Source organism: Theropithecus gelada, chromosome 15 (assembly GCF_003255815.1).
Source record: "Theropithecus gelada isolate Dixy chromosome 15, Tgel_1.0, whole genome shotgun sequence".
NCBI lineage: Eukaryota > Metazoa > Chordata > Mammalia > Primates > Cercopithecidae > Theropithecus > Theropithecus gelada.
Genome location: NC_037683.1, coordinates 61206718 through 61226353, shown reverse-complemented (window position 1 = coordinate 61226353; position 19636 = coordinate 61206718). Strand labels below are relative to the sequence as shown.

At 37.7% G+C, this 19636-nt stretch overlaps 1 protein-coding gene and 1 pseudogene across 2 annotated transcripts in view; one reads left to right on the top strand and one right to left on the bottom strand.

Annotated features, from left to right (window-relative positions):
• Positions 1-19636, bottom strand: part of MLLT3 (MLLT3, super elongation complex subunit) — a 283980-nt gene that overhangs the window by 175317 nt on the left and 89027 nt on the right. The gene's annotated exons all lie outside the window — the stretch shown is intronic.
• LOC112608524 lies at positions 16411-17253 on the top strand (annotated as a pseudogene).

Below are 19636 nucleotides of genomic sequence, written 5' to 3'. Positions count from 1 at the left end.
ATGGATCATCCTGTGGGGTCAGAAAATAAAGAAGCAGGGCCAGGAGCAGTGGCTCACGCCTATATATCCCAGCACTTGGGGAGGCTGAGGCAGACAGATCACTTAAGGTCAGGAGTTTGAGACCAGCCTGGCCAACACGGTGAAATCTCATCTCTACTAAAAATACCAAATGAGCTGGGCGTGCTGGTGCGTGCCTGTAATACCAGCTACTCGGGAAGCTGAGGCAGAAGAATTGCTTGAACCTGGGAGACAGAGGATGTAGTGAAGCCAAGATCCTGCCACTGCATTGCAGCCTGGGAGACAAGAGTGAAACTCTGTCTCAGGGGGAAAAAAAAAGCAAGAAAGAAAATAAAATAGAGAAGCAGATGGCAAAAGAGATGAAGACTTGTCAGAAGGCATAGAAGGCAACTCACAAGAAATTACACTGGCCAAAGTTGGGGTAATTTAAACAACAAAATGAACAATAATAGTATAACCAAAAGAATAAATATTCACAAAGCATACGGCTATGAATGAATGAATGAATGAATGAATGGGCACTGTGGCTTATGCCTATAATCCTAGCACTTTGGGAGGTGGAGGCAGAGGCAGGTGGATCACCTGAAGTCAGGAGTTCGCAACCAGCCTGGCCAGCATGGTGAAACCTCGTATCTACTAAAAATAAAAAATTAGCCAGGCGCGGTGGCACGCACTTGTAATCCCAGCTACTCAGGAGGCTGAGGCAGGAGAATCGCTTGAACCCAGGAGGAGGACTCCAACCCAGGCAACAGGGCAAAAATTTCGTCTCAAAACAAACAAACAAAAGGCAACTTTTCCTTACAGAAGAATTATAATTAATAAATGCAGAAGAAAATAAGAGAAACAGAAAAACACCATTAGAATACAACAGTGGTAACTGCTCCAGGCAAAATGCAAGGAAGGAAACAAAAATAAGTGGGCAAAATTTTAAGAACAAACAAGATATCACGCAATCTCTAAGTATCTCTCCCAAGACATTTAGTAATCATAAAGATAAAATAAAATTTCATAGTGAAGGATCCTAACAGATACCACCTTAAACAAGTGAACAAGGTTAACACCAGTAATACATACTGACATCATGTACCATGTACCCCTGAGGTGATGGAATGAATGAGAAAGGCTTATCAAATGTGTGGAGTCCTTCTCAATAATATAGCCAAAGCCTAGTCATGAGAAAACATCAGACAAACCCCAAATCAAGGGACATTCTACAAAATACCTGACCAAGAAATTTTTTAAAATATCAAGATCATGAAAGACAAAGACAGACTGAGCAACTCTCACAGATAAAGGAGACTAAAGAAACATGACAACTAACTGCAATGTGGGATCCTGATGTGGATCCTGATTTTGCTGACCCTGCAATACTCTTTAAATTAACTAATGCTTTCGTTAATTAACAATGAGTTAATTCTTCCTACCTGTAAAAGGTAGAAAAGGAATAGTGTTTTTTAATTATTAAATAGAAAAAAGTTGGAAATACTTATTAGCCAGAAGAAATTTATATTACTCTTTAAATTACAGACTTTTAAAATAAGTATTTTCTAAATACAGTGAGTGTGGTAGCCTAGATTAAATCCTGAAACATACACAAAAAAGATATTAGTAGAAAAACTAGACAAATCTGAATAAAGTCTGGAAATTAATTAATAATGGTGTGCCAACATTAGTTTATCAGTTTTTACAAAAGTCTTTACAAAATCCTTAAAAACTTTTAACAATAGAGGAAATCAAGTGAGGAGTATACAGGGATACTCTATACTATGAAACTTTTCTGTAAACCTAAATTTATTCCAAGATAAAAAGTTTTTTATTTATATGTCATCACTTTTAGGTACCTAACAATTGCCAGATGGAAGCATGTCATTATATTAGGCCATATTAAGAGCTATATATAGGCTTTTTGACTACATGATATATACATACAATGATGTACATAGTGAAACTCACAGAATATCACTGAATCTCACTTTTCAAAAGAATACATACATGTGGCCAACAATCATATGAAAAAAAGCTCAACATCACTGATCATTAGAGAAATACAAATCAAAACCACAGTGAGAAACCATCTCATGTTAGTCAGAATGGCTATTATTAAAAAGTCAAAAAATAACAGATGCTGGCAAGGTTGTGGAGAAAATGAAATGCTTATACACTGTTGGTGGGAGTGTAAATTAGTTCAACCATTGTAGAAGACAGTGTGGTGAGATTCCTCAAAGAATGAAAAACAGAATTACCATTTGACCCAGCAATTTCATTACTGGGTATATACCCAAAGGAATATAAATCATTCTATTATAAAGACACATGCATGTATATATTCACTGTAGCACTATTCACAATAGCAAATACATGGAATCAACCTAAATGCCCATCTATGGTAGACTGGATGAAGAAAATATGGTACATATATACCATGGAATACTATGTAACCATAAAAATGAATGAGATCATGTTCTTCGCAGGGACATGGGTGGTGCTGGAGGCCATTATCTTTAGGAAACTTAACACAGGAACAGAAAGTCAAATACTGCATGTTCTCACTTATAAGTGGGAGCTAAATGATGAGAACACATGGACACATAGAGGGAACAACACACACTGGGGCCTACCGGAGGGTAGAGAGTCAGAGGAGGGAGAGGATCAGAAAAAATAACTGATGGGTACTAGGCTTATATCTGGGTGACGAAATAATCTGTACAACAAACCTCTATGACACAAGTTTACCTACACAATAAATCTGCACATGGACCCCTGAACTTAAAACAAAAGTTAAATTAAAAAAAAAGAATATCCCTGAGTCTCAGTTGGAATAAATTGACAGTCACATAAACAGCTCGCAAATCCTATCAATGAAAAAGTACTTATTTCGAGTTACTTTGTACCAGCTAAGTTCCATCCTAAATGCTGTGAAAACCAATTTCCTTCATGTAACTTAAGTCCAGCAAAATAGGAAGGCAAATAAATAAAAAATAATGTGAATAATAATACAAGAAAATGAATATAGAGACTAATATGAATACCACCACAATAAAAACACACAAGAGTTAGGCACACAGCAAAAATGGGTGACTGGGAAACAGCACAGACTTCCCGAGAGAGAGAGAGAGAGAGATGGTTGAACGAGTCTTGACTTAGGAGGACAAGTTAGCCAATCCTAAGAAAAAGGGGATGTTCTGAGAAAGGGTGATAACATCTTAAAGGCACAGGGGCAGGAAAATCCAAAGAACATCTGGGAATAGCAGAGTGTTAGAAGAGAATGCTGGCCATGGCCACAGCTGCAGAAAAAGCCAGAGATGCAGCAACTGTCCTAAAGCTGAGGGGAGACTAAGAGTGGGAGAAGCAGGATATATGGAATAGTGGAAAATGCAGGACTTCTTCTAAGACAAAAGCATTGTAAACAGGCTGAGGATGTGAAAGAATTCACAGAACCTTTGAAATAATTTTTTTAAATTTAAATGAGTTGCATAGCTAAGCCGTAGACTTCTTTTGTTTTTGTTTTTTGTTTTTGTTTTGAGAGAGACAGTCTTGCTCTGTCACCCAAGCTGGAATGCAATGGCGCAATCTCGGCTCACTGCAACCTCCACCTCCTGAGTTCAAGCGATTCTCCTGCCTCAGCCTCCTTAGCAGCTGGGACTTCAGGTATGCACTACCGCATCCGGCTAATTTTTGTATTTTTAGTGGTGACGGGGTCTCGCCGTGTTGGCCAGTCTGGTTTCAAACTCCTGACTTCAGGTGATCTGCCCACCTTGGCCTCCCAAAGTGCTGGGATTACAGGCGTGAGCACCCACTTACAGGTGAGACTTGCACCCAGTCTAAGTTGTAAACTTTAAACCAAATCAATTGAGAATTTATTCCTCAAAAAAAAGTCTCCTGTTCACTGTCTCTTGCCGTGTGTGTGTGTGTGTGTGTGTGTGTAAGTAAATGGGAGACAATGGATGTTAAATGAGTTCAAAACCCTCGAGAAAACAGAAGAAGAAATCATTTAACTGTAACTCAAACTCAAGCCTCTATGGTGGCTTTTGATTCATTACCACAATACAGTAACTCTACCATAAAAGCAAAGTTTAAACTGACAAAGAATGTTGGATATAGATGCTCTAAGCAGGAAGAAATGGTAAGAAAATGTGTTCTCAAGTAACGCATGAAAAAGAAAATTCAGTGCTTTCTGTTCTTTAAGTAGGTATTGAATCCTGGATTTAATGAAGAAAAATCCCTTATTGTTCGTGATGCCATAAGCAATTACGACCAGCTAGAACTCATTAATTGCTGAAAAAATAGTCGTAATATTCTCATTCTATTTATCCAATGCAGCTTAGTATCCAAAGTTAACAGCAGTCTAAAAGAAGAGCTGTAAGGAAATAATGAAGGAGAAGAAAACAAGAAATGTAATAGGAACTAAAGGGAGACAGCACGTGATATTAAAAGGGAAAATTATAATTAAGTTTTGACTGTCACAGTTTTTTTTTAACACTCTGAAATATGCGGTGGAAAGTTTCCTCATTAAACTGAATGTAAAAATGTAGAAACACATTTATTTCTAGAGCCCAGAAACAAGTTTTGATACAAAAAAAAAAAATTTAAGATTCCCACTACCAGTACTAAACTGTCCATGTTTTTAAAGTACTACTGTAGTACAGAAACAAGTTCCATGGAGAAGACTCTTAGGTAATTTCCATTCCAAATAAGACAGCCAAAGTCATCTCTTCCAGTTTTGAAAGTGACCCCCAAAAAAAAGAATTTTAAAAATTAAAATAATTCTGTGTTGTATTTAAATGATAAATTGGATATTAAAGCTTAAACATTATCTGGAAGAAAGCAATAACACATTTTAAAATTAGCTTTTCCTCTTCAAAATAATGATATAACCATTCTGGACCACAACAGTAATTATATCGTCTCTTAGATATAATCTCTTAGAACATGTAATTATTGTCTGTTAATTTTTTACTACTCTTTTGAGATCATATGTGATATTTATTCCCTCTTGTTTCAAATAGCTAAGGAAGATCTTACTGCCCCGTATGGGCTTGGAGGGGAGGGTGGATACAGAAATCTGTAGTGTAGTGTAAGAAGAAAGAGTAGAGAAGAAAACAAATAGAATAAAAGTAGGTGTTTTTTCCTAAATTGCAAGGGATGCTGTCAAGATAATCAAAAGAAAAGCCACAGACTAGGAGGAAATAAATGACATATTTGATAAAGAATATACAATATACAAAGGGCCCAGTGCAGTAGCTCCCACCTCTAATCTCAGCAAGTGGTAGTGCATGCCTGTAGGCCCAGCTACTCTGGAGGCTGAGATAGGAGAATCATCTGAGCCAAAGGAAGTCAAGGCTTCAGTGAGCCATGATTGTGCCACTGCACTCCAGCCTGGGCAACAGAGTGAGACCCTGTCTTAAAAAATAAATAAATAAATAAAAGTAACAACAAAATACACAACAAATTCTTAAAACTCAAAAATAAAAAAACAACCCAATTCAAAAATGGGCCAAAGACCTTAACAAATCACCAAAGAAGGTATACAAATGGCAAATAAGCATATGAAAAGATGCTCTACATCATCTGTCATCAAGGAAATGCAAATTAAAACAATGAGATATTTCTACACACCTATTACAGTAGCCAAATTCCAGAACACTGGTAACACTAAATGCTGGTGAGGATATGGAGCAACAGGAACTCTCATTCATTGCTGGTAGAAATGCAAAATGGTATACACTTTGGAAGACATTTGGCAGTTTCTTATAAAACTAAACATACTCTCACCATATAATCCAGCAATGGAACTTCTTGGTATTTACTCCAAAGGAGTTGAAAATTTAAGTCCATACAAAAACCTACACATGGATGTTTATATCAGCTTTATTAATAGTTGCCAAAACTTGAAAGCAACCAAGATGTCCTTCAGTAGGTGAAGAAATAAACTGTGGTACATCCACCACACAATGGAATATTATTCACCACTAAAAGGAAATGAGCTCTCAAGCCATGAGGAAACTTAAATGCATTTTACTAAATGAAAGAAGCCCAGTCTGAAAATACTACATCTGTATGATTCCAACTATATGACATTTAAGATAGGGCAAAATTACAGAGATAGTAAAAAGATCAATGGGCTGGATGAGGTGGCTCATGCCTGTAATCTCAGCACTTTGGGAGGCTGAGGAGGGCAACCGCTTGAGTTCAGGAGTTCAAGACCAGCCTGGGCAACATGGCGAAACGCCATCTCTACAAAAAAAAATACAAAAATTTGCCAGGCATGGTGGAGTGTGCCTATAGTCCCAGTTACTCAGGAGGCTGAAATGGGAGGTTCACTTGAGTTCAGGAGGTGGAGGTTACAGTGGCCAAGATCATGCCACTGCTCTCCAGCCTAGGCAACAGAGCCAGAACCCACCTCAAAACAAACAAACAAACAAAAAATAAAATAAAATAAAAAATAAAAATAAAAGAACACATACACACAGAGAGATCAATGGTTGTCAGGGGTCAAGGGAAGCAGCAGGGAGAAGGAATGAATAGTTAGAGCACAGTGGATTTTTTGGACTGTGAAACCACTCCACGTGATTCTATAATGGTGGACAGATGTCATTATACACTTATCCTAACCCATAAAGTATACAACAGCAAAATTATACCACTCTGGTAGGGGATGTTGATAATGGATGAAGCTGTGCATGTGTGGGGTTGGGGGTTACATAGGAAATCTCTGTACTTTCTGCTTGGCTTTGCTGTAAACCTAAAATTCCTCTAAAAATTTTAAAAATAAGTGTTTTGATTCTTAAAATACCGTTTGTATCAAGATACAAAATTAATATCCTCATCTTGGTTCTGGTATAACAATCTCTGCAAAAACTTCTATAAAACTACTGCATAGTACAACAGAATAATGAAATGTTTCTGTCAGATGAAATGTACTATAATAAATATTATCTTCCACACTTTTTAAAGCAGAGAAAAGGAATAACTGTGACTAACGAAAAAGAACCTTTTTTTTAAATGACGGGCTCTCAGGCTCTCATTTTGTTACCAGGTGGACTCAAACTCCTGGGCTCTAGCAATTCTCCCAGAAGTAACATTTTTTAAATAAAAATTACTGTGGCACAGGGTGGCTGTCATGAAGGACCCACCAACAGTTTTACCAAAGATCTCAAATGTGATTATCATTCATACTTGTTCCCCATTCCATTCAAGCCAGCCCAGCAAATCTCTGAATGAGGTTCCTGCTGGGCACTGCCTGCCTGAAGGTTCCCCAACTCCACACCCCCTCCACCTTTGCTTGTTTTCATAAATGTATTCCCAAAGGAGACAAGAAGTCAAAACTTGTTCTTCCAAAAGGAAAAAAATAAATGCTAAATCCTCGTGAGAAGCTTCAATCAGAAGGGAGCAGGAACCCTGTCAGGCTACAGAGGGGGCTACAACATCCTCAACATTCAGGAAGGCACCTAGTAGCTTGGACCAGTGAGGCGAGAGGAAAAGGGAGGGAAAAGGAGGGAAGGGAAAGAGAGGGATGAGAAGTATAAGGAAGGAGACAGGGGAGAGGATACGAACAAGAAAGTAGAATTACGAAGAAAGACAAAAAAAAAAAAAAAGAGGCAGTGAAAAAAGTACCTAGTTCCTCAACATTTATAGGCTCTACAAACAGAAAAATAAATGCAAGGCTGGGTACGGTGGCTCAATGCCTATAATCCCAGCACTTTGGGAGGCCGAGGCAAGCGGATCACCTGAGGTCAGGAGTTTGAGACCAGCCTGGCCAACATTGTAAAATCCTGTCTCTACTAAAAATACAAAAATTAGCCGGGCATGGTGGTGCACACATGTAATCCCAGCTACCTCAGTAGGCTGAGGCATGAGAAGAATCGCTTGAACTTGGAAGGCGGAGGTTGTAGTGCGCTGAGATCCTGCCACTCCACTCCAGCCTGGGCAACAGAGTGAGACTCTGACTTAAAAAAAAAAAAAAAAAAAAAAAAAAACTTAAGACTTTTTTACAGTACTGAGGTTTTAAATGAAATCTAAAGCTCTTGTTTGCATTCCTCCTATCAAATGTAACAGTATCCCCACTACACATGCTTCTTATTTCATTCATCTGTAAACCATTCCTGTCAACTCTCAAATGTAGGTCTAGTCAGTCCCAAGGTCACTGAGCACACATGCTTCTCCATTTAATAGGTTTAGGATACAACCTTGTTGCTGTAAGATTTTTTCAGCCCTTTTAATGTGTCAGCCCAGGCTTTTAATACCTTTCATCAAACTATTACTTACAACTGGTCTCACAAGACCGATTGTAGTCTAGCTTGAAGCCTTGCCCTCTAAATTTACATGTTGTGGCATTCTTTAAAAATCTATTGAAAATTATGGCAAGAACATTTGTACTGAGACCAAAAAAGCAATACCTTTTATAATTTCGGCTACCACTAAGAAAGGCTTGGAGTTTGACAAGGTAGAAAGGGTGGTGGGAGGCATTGCTTTGGAGAAGATATGTATGTTCAAGATCAGAAAATACTGTAACATTTCATGGAAAAAAATTCCACAAAATACTAGGAGTATAAAAATCAAGTAAAACCAAAAGATGTGTTCATTAGGCACCCATGAGGTGCCAAACACTCTGCTAGCTGACAATGATGAACTTTTTAAAAAAGTTTATCAAAGACTAGTGTACATACATACAGAAAAGTGCAATAATAATAGGTATACAGTTTGATGGATTTAAACTAAGTCAACAAACCCAATAAACTACCTCCCAGTTCAAGAAATGGAACAATATCAGTTTCCCAGAAGCCTCCCCCAGTACCCACTAACATTACTACGCCCCACAAACCAGACCTACCAAAAGGTAGTACCATCCTGGTTCTGATCTTTTTATTAACAGAAGCATAGAATACACATGCTTACGTGTATGGCTTCTTAAAAGTCATTCACATTACTGAGTATAACAGTAGTTAGTTCATATTCACTAATGTAGATCATTCTGTTGTAGGAACATTCTACAATGATTGACAATTTTAAGCTATTATAAATAGTACTGCTAGAAATATTCTTGTACATGTCTTGTACATGTACCCACACACACATATGCACATTCCTAGGAGTAGAATAGCTAGATCCTTGGGTATGTTTAACTTTACTGGCAGTTTCCCTAAGTGCTCGTATCAATTTACATTCCCACCAGCAGAGTGAGAATTTCTGTTGTTCTACATTCCTGCTAACACTTCATTGTCTTTAGCCATTCTGGTAGTTGTGTAGTGAAATCACCTTGTGGTTTAATTTGCATTTCCCTAATGACTAATGAGGCTAGGCACCTTTCACATATTTATTGTACATATTAGACACTTACGAAGTATCTGTTGAAGTCTTTCATTCACTTTTTCTATTGGATTGGTTGTCTTTTCTGCATTGATTTGGCAAAATCCTTTATATATTCTGGATACAAGTACTTGGTCCAAAGCTTTTAATCTATTTAGTATGAACATGATACACACAGGGGAAAGACAAAGAACAATGTAAGATCAAAAGGTAAGGTTATGTCACCAGCCTACAAGCATTCTAGGAACACAGAACAAGGAATAATCAGTTTAAGGTTATTGTAGGCAGAGAAGGATATATAAAGAAGGGAAATCTGGAGGTGGACCATCAAGAAATTTAATATATTTATACAGGTAGAACAATATGCAAAAGCATAAAGAGCCATGAGCAGCAAAATTCAAGTCAGAATGAACCTATTCCTGGGTTAACATAATTGTCTTTCCTAAGGTTCAAATCTTCCCTTAAGGTTCAAATCTTTACTGGGCACAAAATAGGTTGGATAAAAATAAGGGCAGATAACAACAGTCTATGGAGTTTTGAACAGATCTTACTTAACACTTTAAATACATTATCTCATTTAATCACCACAACCCTGTAATATAGGTATTACCCTCATTTACCAAAGAAACGTCACCTAATGTCACAGCTAATTAGCAGTGGAATTAGCCTAAGCACTGAGGTCTGCCACTTCTAAAGTCCAGGATTTTTCCACTGAACAGTCTGTATCTCAACAAGCAAAATTGTAGTTTCTACTATGGTAGCTCCTGGGAACTGAAGACAAAAACAATAATTAAACTGGAACATTAAAAGCTTTAGAATTTCATATAGGTACTGCTTGGCCTTCTTATATAATGCATTTCAAAAACGTGCTCAAATTGAATATCCAAGAGTCAAATTGGAAAAGTCAAACGACAGGCTTGCTGAAGGGCCACAATTCTAAAATACCTTTATTTCAGAATGACGCCATTAATTCTGTAACATCTTAAGGTGAACACATTAAATGAGCACATTTATTATACGATATCCTAATTTCAGAAATGAGGAAAGTGTTACACCTTAGAACCAAGAAAGCACAGTAAATGTTATGAGAGATTATCTATTCCCAGTGCAATAGAAGTTTATTAAAATCCCTAATTATCTGTCATGTTTTTAGAAACAATCTTCAACAAAATAGTTCCAGCATTTGGTACATGTTCATTAACTGTGTTATTCTGCCTCATCATTAAATACAGCTTAAATCTAATGAGCATCTAATTGAGGTTAAAGACCCATCCTAATGATTTCCATCTTTATCTCAATCACATTAAGATTATAGCTATACCACTGGGTGTGTGTATAAATATATCCATGTGTGTGTTCACACAAATACATAAAGCCTTTCTCTGATTTCAACTTATTTTTATAAAATGGGATAATGCATTTAATCTAATACACAAATATACACTGCTGTGTAGACAGGGATACCATGCCACCAAAACCCAAATGTTAACAGCAAAGTGGCTATATTAGTTTCCTGTGGCTACTGTAACAAACTACCACAAACTTTGTGCTTTGAAATAACAGAAATGTATTTCTCCACAGTTCTGGAGGCCAGTAGCTCACAATCAGTTTCACTGCACTGAAATCAAGGTGTCATCAGAGCTGCGCTCCCCGCAAAGGCTTTAGGGGAGAATCTGCTCTTTGCCTTTTCCTAGACAGACATTCCTTGACTTGTGGCCCCATCACTCCATGTGTGTCTCCATCTTCACAGTGCCTTCGCCTCTGTGTGTCTGTCAAATCTCACTTTCCTTTCACTAGGATACTTAAGATGACATTTAGGGAAAACCCAGATAATCCAGGATGATCGCCTCACCTCAGGATCCTTAATTTACCACATATGCAAGGATCCTTTTTCCAAATAAGGTAAAATTTACAGGTTCCAGGTATTAGGACATGGACATTTTGGGGAGCCACCATTTGGTCTACGACAGCAGCCTACTGTAAAACTGTTGAATATTCTCATCAGTTAATATACAAGGCCCCAACTGTAGACAAGGTAGGGAATTTTAATGTGTACTGTATGAAAGTTCAGAGTGCACTGAAGGTCAAAATCAAGAAAAATCAAAGACTGCCAGTGTCATATTACAGATGTCTATTAGTAGTGAGAGCCTGGCTCAGGATTATCAACTCTGGCTGAACATTAAAATCATCTTGGGACATTTTAAAACTATTGCATCTAGGGCCACACCTGAGACCACTCCTTACAATCTGGGTATGCAGCCTTGGAGCTTTCTGATTGACTCAGGTGATCCCAATGTGCAACCAGGTTTAAAAAACCACCAGCCCAACAGAATAACAAAATAGGATGAAGACCTTAATTATACAGTGAACTGTTTTTGGTTTGTTTTTGTTACTTTTTAACCAATTTAATGCAACCACATTTTCTCCTTAGGGAGAAAATATCCCTTTAAAAATCATGTTCATAACTTAATTTGAAAATATGTTCAGATCAAAAGTTCTAAAAACTGATCCATGACACTTTTAGCCAAATCAGAATATGTTAGCAGAATGGCAAACCCAAAGCCAAATACAGTACAAAATAAATGTCTAGTTCATAACAAAGAACCTCTAGTTAGTTCATTTAATTGACCTTTCTCTAAAAGTATCAAATGCTTGTTTGGAATAAGCCGCTAATGAAAATAATCATGTTGAGATCATTTTAGAATTATACTTGCTGTTTCACGATTTTATTTTTATATCAAGGACCACTACTAAGGCATGAGAAATGACAAACAAAATTCAGAGTCTGGAAAAGATGATTAATTCAATCCTTTTTTTTTTTTTTTTTTGGTAGAGATGGGGTTCTAGCTGTGTTGCCCAGGCTGATCTCTAACTCCTGGCCTTTAACAATCCCCCTGCTTTGGCCTCCCAAAGCATTGAGCTGACAGGCATGAGCCATGGCATCCCACTGTAATCCAATTCTTTATCAACCAGGCCAATTACACAAACTGAGGGTTTTATTTTCATGTCTCTGATTCCTCTGCATTCTTTCTGGGGCTGCGCTTTTATCTACTTACCTAAGGTTGTTTACCACCTCCACTACTGAGAAAGAGAAGGGAAACTCAAAAGTCAGTCGATTCTATTTTGAAATGCGTATTTTTTGAAATGCCTCCTATTTCAAAGGAAAGCCTATACATGTCAACAGGTGGGCATAAATGTTAATGCTTGTTAATTTTGCTTAGAAATGCCATGTTTTACTTTGATTAGTATGATGAATAACTGCAAAGGTGGCAAAAACAATATCTCAATAAACTGATTTCACTAATGAAGATCAGACCAGGAAGTCATACAAAGGTTGGATTTTCATTGTTACCCTTATTTCTCACTACATGTATAAAAAATTACCAAAACTAGAACACACACATATTTCAATATTGAAACTGTTAAGAGTTACTAAACCTTTGATTTAACATATGTATTTTATTCGTATACAAAGAAAGGCAAAATGTACGGCCAGTGGAAAAACTACTTCAAAGCCAAGTCACCTAACAGAATGTTCAGAGCTTAAATCTGCCAAGATAAAGGGGTTGTCAGTTTCTAGATGACATAGGGAGGAATTTATTCAGCAACTTCCCTTCAAGATATGCAAAATGTTTTCAGAAATCCATACCTATATTATGTCTTGTTCTCTGGTAAATACATTCATAAAAACAGTTACTGAATATAAACAGGTGTTCAGTAAACCATGATCCTAAAAGTCCTGCATAAATTGCTTGTACATTTTGGGTTTTGTTGGTCTTGCTCTGTAGTCCATCCTCTACATCCTAGGTTTCAATCGATTCTCCTGCCTCAGCCTCCCAAGTAGCTGGGAATACAAGCATGCACCACCACACCTGAATAATTTTTTGTGCTTTTAGTAGAGATGGGGTTTCACTATGTTGGCCAGCTTGGTCTCAAACTACTGGTCTCAAGTGATGGACCCACCTTGGCCTCCCAAAATGCTGGGATTACAGGCTTGGGCCATCGTGCCTGGCGCTGCTTGTACATTTTGAACAAAGTATGTATTACATATTTTATTTACATCTTTTTAACCTAATTTATCTACTTATATTTTTAAGATACTTGTAGTTTTTTTCTCAAAAATGAAAAACCCAAGAATAATCCAGTTTTGCTTTTAGCTTTTTTTTTAGATACATTACTCTTTTTTCCCCTCTCTATCCATTATTCAGTTGCTTTTTCAAATACATTTTCCTTCAACTTTTTTTTTTTTTTTTTGAAACACAGTCTTACTCTTGTCACCCAGGCTGGAGTGCAATGGCACAATCTCAGCTCACTGCAACCTCTACCTTCCAGGTTCAAGCAATTCTCCTGCCTCAGCCTCCTGAGTAGCTGTGATTACAGGCATACGCCACCACGCCCAACTTATGGTTGTGCTTTTAGTAGAGACAGGGTTTCACCATGTTGACCAGGCTGGTCTCGAACTCCTTACCTCAGGCCACCCACCATGGGCTCCCACAGTGCTGGGATTACAGGTGTGAGCCACTGTACCTGGCCTCCTTTCAACTTTATATTCATCAATTTTTATCTTTTCTAAAAGCACCACTTGTCTTTGTTTTAATTCTCTGTCAAGCAATTAATTGAGATTTCATCCTGTTGGCAACCACTCTAGTTCTGCAGCCTCCTCAATAAGAAGCAAGGTCCACTTCTCATTTGTCTTCCCTTCAACTGCTTCTATTTCTACACTTTCACTAGCAACATTAATTTCAACCAATTTCTAAGACAAGAAGTATGCCACTAAATGTATAACTAAACTTAAAAACAGATTAACGAATTGTTGATTCCCTGCCATTTTCAAAGTATCAAATATACAAGACAGTAATTTTTTTTTTTTTTTAAGATAGGCAAATTTTGTTTCAAAAGAGAGCTCAATATACCAAAAGCTATGTTATGGTGGAAAGAGGACCAAGGTCAGGACTAGAAGTTTCCACTCTTTTTTTTTTTTTTTTTTTAAATTATACTTTTAAGTTCTAGGGTACATGTGCACAATGTGCTGGTTTGTTACATATGTATACATGTGCCATGTTGGTGTGCTGTACCCATTAACTAGTCATTTACATTAGGTATATCTCCTAATGCTATCTCTCCCCCGTCCCTCCACCCCACAACAGGCCCCAGTGTGTGATGTTCCCCTTCCTGTGTCGAAGTGTTCTCATTGTTCAGTTCCCACCTATGAGTGAGAACATGCAGTGTTTGGTTTTCTGTTCTTGTGATAGTTTGCTCAGAATGATGGTTTCCAGCTGCATCCATGTCCCTACAAAGGACACAAACTCATCCTTTTTTATGGCTGCATAGTATTCCATGGTGTATATGTGCCACATTTTCTTAATCCAGTCTGTCATTGATGGACATTGGGTTGATTCCAAGTCTTTGCTATTGTGAATAGTGCCGCAATAAACATACGTGTGCATGTGTCTTTATAGCAGCATGATTTATAATCCTTTGGGTATACACCCAGTGATGGGATGGCTGGGTCAAATGTATTTCTAGTTCTAGATCCTTGAGGAATCGCCACACTGTCTTCCACAAAGGTTGAACTAGTTAACAGTCCCACCAACAGTGTAAAAGTGTTCCTATTTCTCCACATCCTCTCCAGCACCTGTTGTTTCCTGACTTTTTAATGATTGCCATTCTAACTGGTGTGAGATGGTATCTCATTGTGGTTTTGATTTGCACTTCTCTGATGGCTAGAGATGACGAGCATTTTTTCATGTGTCTGCTGGCTGTATGAATGTCTTCTTTTGAGAAATGTCTGTTCCTATCCTTTGCCCACTTTTTGATGGGGTTTTTTTTTCTTGTAAATTTGTTTGAGTTCTTTGTAGGTTCTGGATATTGGCCCTTTGTCAGATGAGTAGATTGCAAAAATGTTCTCCCATTCTGTAGGTTGCCTGTTCACTCTGATGGTAGTTTCTTTTGCTATGCAGAAGCTCTTTAGTTTAATGAGATCCCATTTGTCAATTTTGGCCTTTATGGCCATTGCTTTTGGTGTTTTAGACATGAAGTCCTTGCCCATGCCTATGTCCTGAATGGTATTGCCTAGGTTTTCTTCTAGGGTTTTTATGGTTTTAGGTCTAACATTTAAGTCTCTAATCCATCTTGAATTAATTTTTGTATAAGGAATAAGGAAAGGATCCAGTTTCAGCTTTCTACTTATGGCTAGCCTGTTTTCCCAGCACCATTTATTAAATAGGGAATCCTTTCCCCATTTCTTGTTTTTGTCAGGTTTGTCAAAGATCAGATGGCTGTAGATGTGTGGTATTATTTCTGAGGGCTCTGTTCAAGACAGTAATTTTTTAAAAATATTTTTTAATCTCTAAGGGAAAGGATGACTTGAAGACCCCTTTCAAATTCCCAAGAAAGCCTCTCAATATTATCTGTGTAAACTACTGATTCACAGGAATAAATATTTGTCATTTAATATAAACTAAAACAAAAATTTTAAGCTTTCACAGGAAAAGCTACAAATTTTCATTTTAATTTAGACTAAATAACAAATATTTACAAAACATTCAGTATTTGTTAGCTTAGTGACAGAGAGCACTATTCAAAAGCCCACAAAAATGACCAAATTAAATTGACCGCAAGTTATTTTCATAGCTAAGTTCCATTACAGATTTGGTAACAGCCCCTAAATGTCATGGTGTCAAACAAAACATTAAACCTTATCAGCCATCATTTAATCTGTAAAGTGAAGATATTCAACTATGTGATAAAGTCTTCACAATGATCTAGAAAATATTGCTCAGCCAAAGTGACCCTTGCAAACATTCACCAGCAATAGTTTAAAAGGTTACCTTTTGTTGTCAGAAATACAGTATGGAAAAATGTAAAAAAAAATCATAGAAAAAATATACATATATTAAAATCACTCAAACCATCACCCAAGAGTAACAACTGTGAAAATTTGTGGACTAGTAAAAGACACCAAAATGTAATATGTTCATACTTGTAAAAAATTAACACAGTTGCAGTCATATAGTATATAATTTGAGCCTACATTTTCAACTTGTATCATTAATTCTGTCCTAGGTCATTAAAACATTTAAGAAAATGTCATCTTGCTCTCTCCTCCCACCACCCAAGATTCTGAAAGGAAAGAAGGCCAAGAGAAAGAAGGTGTCTCCGGCTCCTGCTGTCCTGAAAAAGCAGGAGGCTAAGAAAGTGGTAAATCCCCTGTTTGAGAAAAGGCCTAGGAATTTTGGCATTGGACAGGATACGCAGCCCAAAAGGGACTTAACTTGCTTTGTGAAACGGCCCCACTGTATCAGGTTGCAGCAGCAGAGAGCTATCCTCTTATAAGCGGCTGAAAGCACTTCCTGAGATTAACCAGTTCACCCAGGCCTTGGACCATCAAACAGCTACTCGGCTGCTTAAGCTGGCCCACAAGTACAGACCAGAGGCAAAGCAAGAAAAGAAGCAGAGCCTGTTGGCCCGGGCTGAGAAGAAAGCTATCGGCAAAGTGCACATCCCCACTAAGAGACCACCTGTCCTTCGAGCAGGAGTTAATATCGTCACCACCTTAATGGAGAACAAGAAGGCTCAGCTGGTGGTGACTGCCCACGACATGGATCCCATCGAACTGACTGTCTTCCTGCCTGCCCCGTGTTGTAAAATAGGGGTCCCTTAACTGCATAACCAAGGAGAAGGCAAGTCTGGGACATCTAGTCCACAGGAAGACCTGCACCACTGTCACCTTCACTGTAACCACAGGTTAACTCGGAAGACAAAGGAGCTTTGGCTAAGCTGGTGGAAGCTATCAGGACCAACTGTAACAACAGATACGATGAGATCTGCCGTTACTGGGGAGGTAATGTCCTGGGTCCCTAGACTGTGGCTCACATTGCCAAGCTCAAAAAGGCAAAGGCCAAAGAACTTGACACCAAACTGGGTTAAATTTACACTGTTGAGTTTTCTGGAAATAAAAATAATTAACATAAAACAAATTTTCCTTCAAAAAAAGAAAAGAAAATGTCATCTTAATGGCTGTTAAAAAAAATCTACCGCCAGAATATAAATTGGTACAGCCATTATAGAAAATAGTATGAAGGTTCCTCAAAAAAATTAAAAATAGAACTGCCATATGATCCAGCAATCTCACTACTGAGTATATGTCCTAAGGAAACAAAATCAATATCTTGAAGAGATATCTGCACCCCCATGTTCACTGTAGCATTACTCACAATAGCCAAGATACGAAAACAAGTCAAGTATCCATCCACAGATGAATAAACTGTGATACATATAAGCAACAGAATATTATTCAGTCATAAAAGAAAAGAAAATCCTGCCATTTGTAGCAAAATAGATGAACCTGGAGGACATTATACTAAGTGTAATAAGCTAAACACAGAAAGACAAACACTGCATGATCCACGAGTAGAACCTAAAAATGCTGAACTCATAGAAGCAAAGAAAGATGGTTGCCAGGAGCTGAGAGGTGGGAGAATCGGGGAGATGTTGGTCAAAGGGTACAAAGTTTCAGTTAAAATATAAGTTCTGGGGATCTCATAAATATAGCATGGATGGTGATGGATGTGTGAATTAATTTGTGGTAGTCATGACACAATGTACATGTGTATCAAATCATCAGGTTGTATATCTTGTACTCAATCCTCATTTGTCAATTAAATATTTTTAAGTAAATAAAAGTCATCCCTTAAAAAAAGCTACCACCAGAATATTCAACAGTTATTACACGAAATAGGGATATTTCAAAGGAGAAATGTTTAGCAAATTTATTTCTAAAAATTTTGTAAGTCATGTCTTTGGAAAGTTGCTACCGTGGGAGAACTGACCCAACTTTTAAAAAGCAAGTCAAATAACAGCAATGGCAACGATGGGAAAAAGTCTTCATTAGAAATGCATCTTTAGAGCTTTCAACATCTGAAAAAGAGAAAGGTCCACTTAAATAGTGATCCTATGGCCCTACTTTAGTCCTATATATAAGCTACCAAACAGAAAATTCTAAATAATCTAAAGTTTAGATATAGTTATGAATTCATGGAATTATGTGAAATGTTCTGAACTTTAGTAGCATTCCCCTTCATTTTTCACTGTGCTTTGTCCTCTCTGGATGAACACAACACTGCGTTCTAACTATTCTTCTTAATAAGCACACTAAACACATAAGCACTTAGAAAATTATAAAGAAAAAAATAGATTAGGAACCAAAGACATGAACTAATCATGGTTTGCTTAAACAAGAATAAGCAGATCAAACTTCAAAGACTAAGTCTTTTACAGCAGGGGTTCCCAACTCCCAGGGCCAAATACTGGTACTGTTAGGAACCCTGGCCTGTTAGGTACCGGGCCACACAGGTCAGCAGCAGGTGAGCTAGTGTTACCACCTGAGCTCCACCTCCTGTCAGATCACTGGTGACATTCGATTCTTTCTCATAGGAGTGTGAAACCTATTGTGAACTGCACATGTTAGGGATGTAGGTCGTGTACTCCTTATAAGAATCTAATGATGAATCTAATCTGATGATTTGAGGTGGAACAGTTTCATCCTGAAACCATCCCCCTATCCCATCCATTGAAAACTGTCTTCCATGAAACCAGTCCCTGGTGCCAAAAAGATTGGGGACCACTGTTTTTTCCGCACATAATGTAAGAAAAGAGGTACAGCAACACCACAGGGTAAATCAAGTTTACCCCAGAAAGCCCTGGTGCCAAAGAGGCCACAGCCAGCAAGTCTTTTTTTAGACACAACATAACTTTTAATAGAAACCAAGAAGAAAGGAAATGCACAACCAAAAAAATCAATCATGAAATATTTGAGTAATGAGAGACAAAATAGTTACTGAAAGAAAACCATATTCTATCCACTCGGCAGGAAGAGACTCTGCAAGGAGCACACGATTGGGATTACAATAGGTACTAACCAGCCCTGAACCAGTAGGGTCTTGGTAGAGCAGAGATGCTCACCAGAATTAAGTTCAGTTCAGGACACATTAGCTGATCCTCTCAACTCCCACATGTCCCACATCCTCAATGACATCACCACACAAACTGTTTGATACCGGCAAATGTTAGGAGAAATAGGAAGATGCCCCTCCATTTTTAAGCTAGAAATCCAAACAATGCATAAATTAGATCCAATGAGGTTGCCTTTTAATCCACCAAGAGGCAGACATGACTATGTGATTTTATTACTAAACAAAACTTATAAGGACTTCCTGTACTTATTAAATATAAAGTAGCTTTTAAAAGTCCATCACAGGTATATTTCTGACTGTAATTTTAAAAGGGGATTTTTTTTTTCTTAATGTAGTCA